The sequence below is a fragment of the Sinocyclocheilus grahami genome, unplaced genomic scaffold, assembly GCF_001515645.1.
Source record: "Sinocyclocheilus grahami isolate Dianchi unplaced genomic scaffold, SAMN03320097.WGS_v1.1 scaffold1216.1, whole genome shotgun sequence".
NCBI classification, from domain to species: Eukaryota; Metazoa; Chordata; class Actinopteri; order Cypriniformes; family Cyprinidae; genus Sinocyclocheilus; species Sinocyclocheilus grahami.
Window position 1 is genome coordinate 240,289 of NW_015506395.1, and position 7,867 is coordinate 248,155.

Consider the following 7,867-nt stretch of genomic DNA (forward strand, 5'->3'; position numbering starts at 1 on the left):
TGATACAGGTCTAGCGATGTGTGTTTGTGCTGAAATATACAAAAAAAGGGTTTGTCTTTTCAAATCTTCTATCGCTTTTAATTATATTTATCGAGTTGGCTTGTGTGGTGTATGTTTTGAGCTTCAAAAATGTGACGTCACTACCGGTAAGGGAGCATCGATTATCCCTAGTTTTTGCAGTGCATTGTGGGATTTTTCAGGGAGCAAATGTTCCAGCGCACTCACTGGAAGGATTTTGCATTTGAGACAGACCTTAAAATGGCCTTGCAATAGCCGACTCCCTGATCAGTGCCCAGACAAGAGTCAGGCAGGTCACGGTGCGTAATTTGTTACAAGACCTTCAATGGTTTGTCACCAGGGTGTGAAGTAACGAATTACAGATACTCACGTTACTGTAATTAAGTCATTTTGATCAGCAATTGTACTTTTTTGAGTAGTTTAAAATTGTGTACTTTTACTTTTACTCAAGTACATTTTAAGTGATGTATCTGTACTTTTACTCCACTATTTACCCTTCGTTTGTGGTTGTTACATGCATGTTTTAATCCATCAGTGTGATTGGATAGGGAGAGAGTAATTGGTCTTGACTCTTGTGACTCTCGTCAAATCAAAATGTGCATAGAAAACATTAACCGCCAGCTGGTGATAATCATGGCTGCTGGAAGCACGTCCTTCAAGCAACACTTGAAGTTCTCAAACTTCTTCGAGTTATCAGCATCTTCCTCTAATATGTTAAGGTAAATTTCGTATTTCTTCTTATTAAATAATCTGTATATGCTAGCCTACAGGCCCTGAAATTTGGTGTGCGGTTGTATTGACAAGCGGCAGCATGTTTAGTACTATTAGGATGCATCTCAATCAGCTTCCTAGCTCCTGAGCGCGTGAATCAGTATATCGTGTACACGAATCCGGGCACTGGTAAGTTCCCTGACTCACTGCACATTGGGACAATGATTACTCAATTTCTAGCGACATGACAACGTATAACGTCACTGCTGGTATTAATCAACAACAGGCAGGACCAACCTCTTTTTGATATTATTTTTTATTCTCTTTAAACACACTGTTCAGTTACATATTCCTACAACATTTCAGCCAAATATTAATTATAAATGTTAACTAGATGTGTTCACTACAAACCTCTTTCTGATTCTGATACAGGTCTAGCGATGTGTGTTTGTGCTGAAATATACAAAAAAAGGGTTTGTCTTTTCAAATCTTCTATCGCTTTTAATTATATTTATCGAGTTGGCTTGTGTGGTGTATGTTTTGAGCTTCAAAAATGTGACGTCACTACCGGTAAGGGAGCATCGATTATCCCTAGTTTTTGCAGTGCATTGTGGGATTTTTCAGGGAGCAAATGTTCCAGCGCACTCACTGGAAGGATTTTGCATTTGAGACAGACCTTAAAATGGCCTTACAATAGCCGACTCCCTGATCAGTGCCCAGACAAGAGTCAGGCAGGTCACGGTGCGCAATTTGTTACAAGACCTTCAATGGTTTGTCACCAGGGTGTGAAGTAACGAATTACAGATACTCACGTTACTGTAATTAAGTAATTTTTATCAGAAATTGTACTTTTTTGAGTAGTTTAAAATTGTGTACTTTTACTTTTACTCAAGTACATTTTAAGTGATGTATCTGTACTTTTACTGCACTATTTACCCTTCGTTTGTTACATGCATGTTTTAATCCATCAGTGTGATTGGATAGGGAGAGAGTAATTGGTCTTGACTCTTGTGACTCTTGTCAAATCAAAATGTGCATAGAAAACATTAACCGCCAGCTGGTGATAATCATGGCTGCTGGAAGCACGTCCTTCAAGCAACACTTGCAGTTCTCAAACTTCTTCGAGTTATCAGCATCTTCCTCTAATATGTTAAGGTAAATTTCGTATTTCTTCTTATTAAATAATCTGTATATGCTAGCCTACAGGCCCTGAAATTTGGTGTGCGGTTGCGGGGGTATTGCGCACAATGTTAATAACTCCCACAAGTGTCACATTTACATCATATACGTGCGATCTGCACTGCCACGTCTCTCCCTCGCGTGCGTCCTGCAGCAGTCACTTGAAGAAGTTGTCAGCTTGTTGACACCTGATGAGTTTGAGCGCAATTTGAGTGTGCGCTGTGAAAAAGTGTGTTGGGACTGGGAGTGGACACTCTGAAACGTGGAAAAAACAGCTTATCATGGCTTAATGTACTGAAATTGGAGGACCCAGATTCATTATGCACCTTATTGATGACCCGTGGCATTATCATACTGCATCTCTGTCAGCACGTGATATAATAAAACTGCAGCTCGTTAATAAACAGTAATAAAGTTTTTTGTTTGATGATCCATTTGATATAATCCGCCTTCATTTACACTCTTAAAAATAAAGGTGCTTTGTGATGCCATAGAATAATTTTTTTGTCTAAATGGTTCCATAAAGAACCTTCAACATCAGAAGAACCTCTCTGTTTCACAAAAGGTTCTTTGTGGCAAAAGAAGGTACTTCAGATTATAAAAAGGTAAGAAAGAGATGGTTCTTTAAAGAACCTTTGACTGAATGGTTCTTTGTGGAACCAAAAATGGTTCTTCTATGGCATCGTGAAGCACCTTTATTTTTAAGAGTATAGCAAGTGCACCTGCACAACATTTTTTTTCCAGTTCAACACTTTTTGTTCCGTTCAGTTGTAGATGCTGCTGATAAAGCAGCTTGTTCTCTTCCAGACTGCCGCGGCCCCGCAAAGAGACGTATGTGTGTGTGTTTTCTTTTAAAGTATTCCCCTGGAAATACTTCTATATTTAATGCAGTTTTTCTCTTTTTGACCTCTCTATCTCATGGTGTGTGATGAACTCTCGTATGAGTTTCTAATGGTTTTGTTTGCATTGTTCTAAACATTAATATTTTATGAGCAACAATAGCGATTAAAACTGCTGGATGATAGATATTCTTCATTCTTTCTGACAAACAACAAAAGATAATGTGAATTACAGTATGTACAATGTTTTCTAAATGTTTAAATGGCAGTGTACAGCGTTTCTTATAAGGGGGCAAAATCCGCTGCTCAGTACTCACTACTCATGAGTTCTTTTAAACAAGCTACTATTTTACTCTTACTCAAGTAGTTTTATTTTTTTCCCCACTGTACCACAGCAGTACAACAACCCCAATCTTTTGTTGTATTCCTGTCATTTTACTGACGACGGGAGTTTTACTGTCTCGGGAGTTCAACGTGGGATTCACAAAACGCTTGCTCTTGAAAGATGGCTCAGTACACAGTTTGTTTGGACCGGCTGGCTCCACTGAATCACAACCTGTAAGTATGATTAATAATTGATATTTATATTTTCTATTGAGTGTTCAAAATTCGAAACTATGGCAACATGCGTATCGTTTCTCACACGCGCTGTATGTGGTAGACCAATCACAAGACTGGGCCATCTGGCCAATCAGAGCAGATTAGGCTCATGGAAAGGAGGGGTGTAGAGAGACTGAATCATAGAACTGCTTTGAACGAATCGTTGGAAAATTAGGTGATATTAAATGCATATTTTGAGAAAACCTTGCATTCATGTAAACCTATTGTAGAAGACTCCCGAAATAATATTAGGAACCTTAAAAATTGCATAATAGGGGCACTTTAAAACCATATGTTTATGAGGCCATTTACCGGTAGTTTTCTGATGTTTGCTTTCCATTTGAGAATGCTTTTGGGTCAAGAGGCCATCTGAGCTGTTGTTCTCTTGCATGCCGCCATTTCATAAGACTCTCTGAGATTGTCTTTCCTGCTTGCCAAATGATATTCGGTTCCACCCACATAGATACCAAGGCCTCTAATGAAAATGTATGTCAGTCAGTCAGAGAGCGATGGGAATGATAGTTTCCATTCAGCTTTTGTGTTTTGATGACGTGACAGTAAAGCAGGAGGCTCGGTTTCGATACCGTTTCCCATTCCCTGGCAGCTGATGTTTAATTTCCGATTAGTAATTGTTCAGAAAACTAAAATTTCCACTCATGGTAATTTTATTGGCTGGTCCAAGGCAAACTAGAATTCACTGGCATTTTAGTTTTTTCGCAGTAATCCTACATTTCCTCCTTGCTCTTCAAGGGATGAAACTGGAGCCGATATCAGTTTGGTTTGGCAGTCTCAGAGGGACGCTATGGCCCGATGCTGGGTGCCAGCCTTGTGTCCAGAGGGACATGTGACTGTATTGTGGGAGTGTGGGTTGGAGTGACGAGTCCTTTTGGATGCCCAGAGCTCTCAACATCCACCCACTCCACCCAAACCCGCATGCATGCATGCCTCCATCTGCTCGCTGTACACTCTCACGCTCTGCTTTTCACGTTGGACTCTGCTTCAGAGCACTGTGTGTGTAAGATCAAAAGCATATTACACTTAAGTGTTGATGGTCAAGTCAGTTTTGTTTTAAAGTCATGATGTAACGGAATTAGCGAATGATTGTTTCTTCCATATTGTTACGTACATCCAAGTGAAATGGATTTTTGAAAAGAAAAAGAATGTTGGACGGGGTCTTGGTTCTGTCTATCGGTTGTTGATTCGATGGAGGCAGATCTGAATGCAAGCTTGCAATCAATTGTAAGAAAGGGCCGGGGTTTCTGTGAATTAACTGATTGTGATCTGTCATTTTCACCAGAAGATTGAGTAAATAAAAATAAATCATGAATAGATGAATAAAAATAAATCATGAATGGATAAATCGTTCACAGTAAGAAGATAGATAAATTGGGTAAATTTCAACTTCAATGCCGTTTTAAAGGAAAACACCACTATTTTTGAAAATAGGCTCATTTTCCAACTCCCCTAGAGTTAAACAGTTTAGTTTTACCATTTTCGAATCCATTCAGCCGATCTCCGGGTCTGTCGGTAGCACTTTTAGCTGTAGCTTAGCATAGATCATTGAATCTGATTAGACCATTCAGAGTTTCTATAGTTTTCCTATTTAAAACTTGACTCTTCTGTAGTTACATTGTGTACTAAGACCGACGGAAAAGGAAAAGTTGCGATACTCTAGGCCGATTTGGCTAGGAACTATACTCCCATTTCAGCGTAATAATCGAAGGAACTTTGCTGCCGTACCATGGGTGCAGCAGGCACAATGATATTACGCAGCGCCTGAAAATAGTCCCCAGCTAGGTAACTTCCAATAAGCCTATTTTCAGGCGCTGCGTAATATCATTACTAACGTTCTAATCAGATTCAATGATCTATGCTAAGCTGCAGCTAAAAGTGCTACCGCCAGACCCGGAGATCGGCTGAATGGATTTGAAAACAGTAAAACTAAACTGTTTAACTCTAGGGTAGTTGGAAAATGAGCCTATTTTCAAAAATAGTGGAGTGTTCCTTTAATGGTGAGGTGTGTAATATCTGTGCCAGTGGTAGCAAATGGAACTGCAGTTTGTGCAAGTGGAATGGCAAATTGGTTCAACCAATGGTGTGAGTTTGGGAAGGGAATTTTTATTTGATTTGATTAGCCAATGGGAGTGTTTGAAACGCCATTGTTTTTTTTTCTGTTTGTTGCCGCTTTGGTGCAGATGCTAACCAGTTTTTAAAAACATTGTAAAAGCTTTAAAACAGTGTTTACAATGATTTCTTCATTGTTGTTGTTTTTTCCGGGTTCAATTTGATTTACCATCATGTGGACTCAATAAAGCAGTTTTGTCTTTGCCATTCTAAATTTGATGCATGATTGCTCTTTTTATTTTAAATATACAGTAAGCAGTTGTTTGATTTATCAGATGCATGGTTTGCTGGATGTTGTAAACCAGTTGGCAAGGATCCATCACCTACAAAGTCAAAACACTTATAAATTATACATAGCATATCTCAGAGGAATACTAGTCATGTGTTTTCATCAGTTTGGGTCATTGTTGATTTGCCAGTTAGGGTTTATTTTTTCTACAGTTTGTCATTTGAGGACATATCAATAATTATGATAATTGATTATGGGAATTTTTGCAAACATTTAGCTCACACACATATTGATGTCATGAATTTGTGAAGTGAAGATGAATGAGCATTAAAGGAGTTGTTGTGAACCCTGTTGATGTGAATCATACTTCCTGTGTGAGTGTAAACAGGAGAGAAACCACCTGAGACCATAGAATAGCAGTGTTGTTAGCTAAGTCTTTAACATAAAGACAACTAGACATTTACATTTTCGGTCAAGTCAAATTTATTTTAATAAAATTTAAATTTATTTACACTTTATAATTTTGTTTTAATTATTATTATTTTGCAACAATAATTATCATAATAGAAATTATAATAATAGTGATTTATTATAATTATAATTATTATTTTATAGTCATATATAAATAATCACTGTTTTGGTCCAATTGTGCAGCCCTACAAACAAGTTTAATATTTTTTATTTTGTAGTAATGATAATAAAATTCACACAATCACAATTTTTATCAGAAAAATCACAGTATTTTTCACCAAATTGTGAAGCACTTGTTAATAAGTTAACTTGTTAGTAGGGATGTAATGATTACCGGTTTGACGATAAATCATGATAAAAAATCATCATAAAATTCCCCACGGTTAGTATTATCGTTTCATCTTTCAATTATCATTAAAACCGTATTAGATTACCGCAATTTGAACAACTCGCGATAAATAAATACTGTCCAGCATAAAGCACAGTTTTAGGTAACAGTCTCACATGCACGCAGAGTAGTTTCGTTTTGAGTGAAAACAGGGCGGAAAAGCGTGGAGGTTTTAAAATAATTATACAAAGGAATATATAAATTAATTAATTATATGAATGTACCTCTGAAGGTTCTGACTGTCTTCAGAAACGATTCGATGGCATTTTGTTTTCATCTTCGCTCCGTGTAATACCTAAAGGAAGTGTTCTTAATGCAATACTGCTTTGTCTACGGAGTTTACGGGAAACAGCTTTTCCATAAGCGCTACCTGCTGTCAGCGAGTGAATTTACAGAGACTTATATTTACATTCAGCTTGCATGCAGTTTGTCTGGCCAAAAATGGACCGAATTTGCATGCCCTGCTGTAAATTTTGACCGGTTGATGGAAAAACAAGCTTATGTGGATTCTAGACATTTAAACAATTCAGATAAGTTATCTAGAATTATTATGGAGCAGATAAAATACAAACATTTATTAATCAATTATCATTTTGACTTTATTTAAAGGCTTAAATGTGAGGTTTACCTTTTCATTAAACTTTTTCAAAGCTTTATTTGAACATTTACATTAGATATTTCAACATGCTGTTAAACTGTTGTCAGTCAAGTTGTCCTTTAAAGTCCAAACATCGTTGGTAATGTTATTGTTTTAGTGATTATGCAAACAAAAAGTCATTTTATTTGTAGTTTGTTGATTTTTAAATATAAAACTGGTGAAGTGATTTATGTGTCGGTACTTTTTTTGACATCTCCAGCACATTTGAACAATACCGTGATAATACTGATAAGCCGTGATAATTTTGGTCACTATAATCGTGATAAGAAATTTTCATACCGTTACATCCCTACTTGTTAGTAAGTGCTTCATACAAAACTGATGCCGCTAATGTGGAAAACACTTGCTCAAACACAAATGCTCAAAAGCACTGATTGTGTCAACCTGGTAAGTTTCCAGGTTTTTCCTTACTCCTGGAAGTTGTGTAAGTCAGCCAATCAGATTCGAGCTTGCCATGTGAACTGTAATTGCCTTAGCAACCATCGCTAACTAACGATGCCCTTGATACACTAAACAAAAACCTCTTCCTAAGACAAGCCTATTTTTCTTCATTACTTTAAATTATAAACCGTTATAGATCACCCCCTAAATGTAAACAGGCAAGCTGTATTTTGCCCAGCCAGTTTGCTGATATATTTAGTCACCAGACA

General features: G+C 37.3%; 1 long non-coding RNA gene across 2 annotated transcripts in view; it reads left to right on the forward strand.

Moving 5' to 3' along the window:
* The window catches only part of LOC107568122 (uncharacterized), a 42,344-nt gene that overhangs the window by 6,356 nt on the left and 28,121 nt on the right, over window positions 1–7,867 (forward strand). The gene's annotated exons all lie outside the window — the stretch shown is intronic.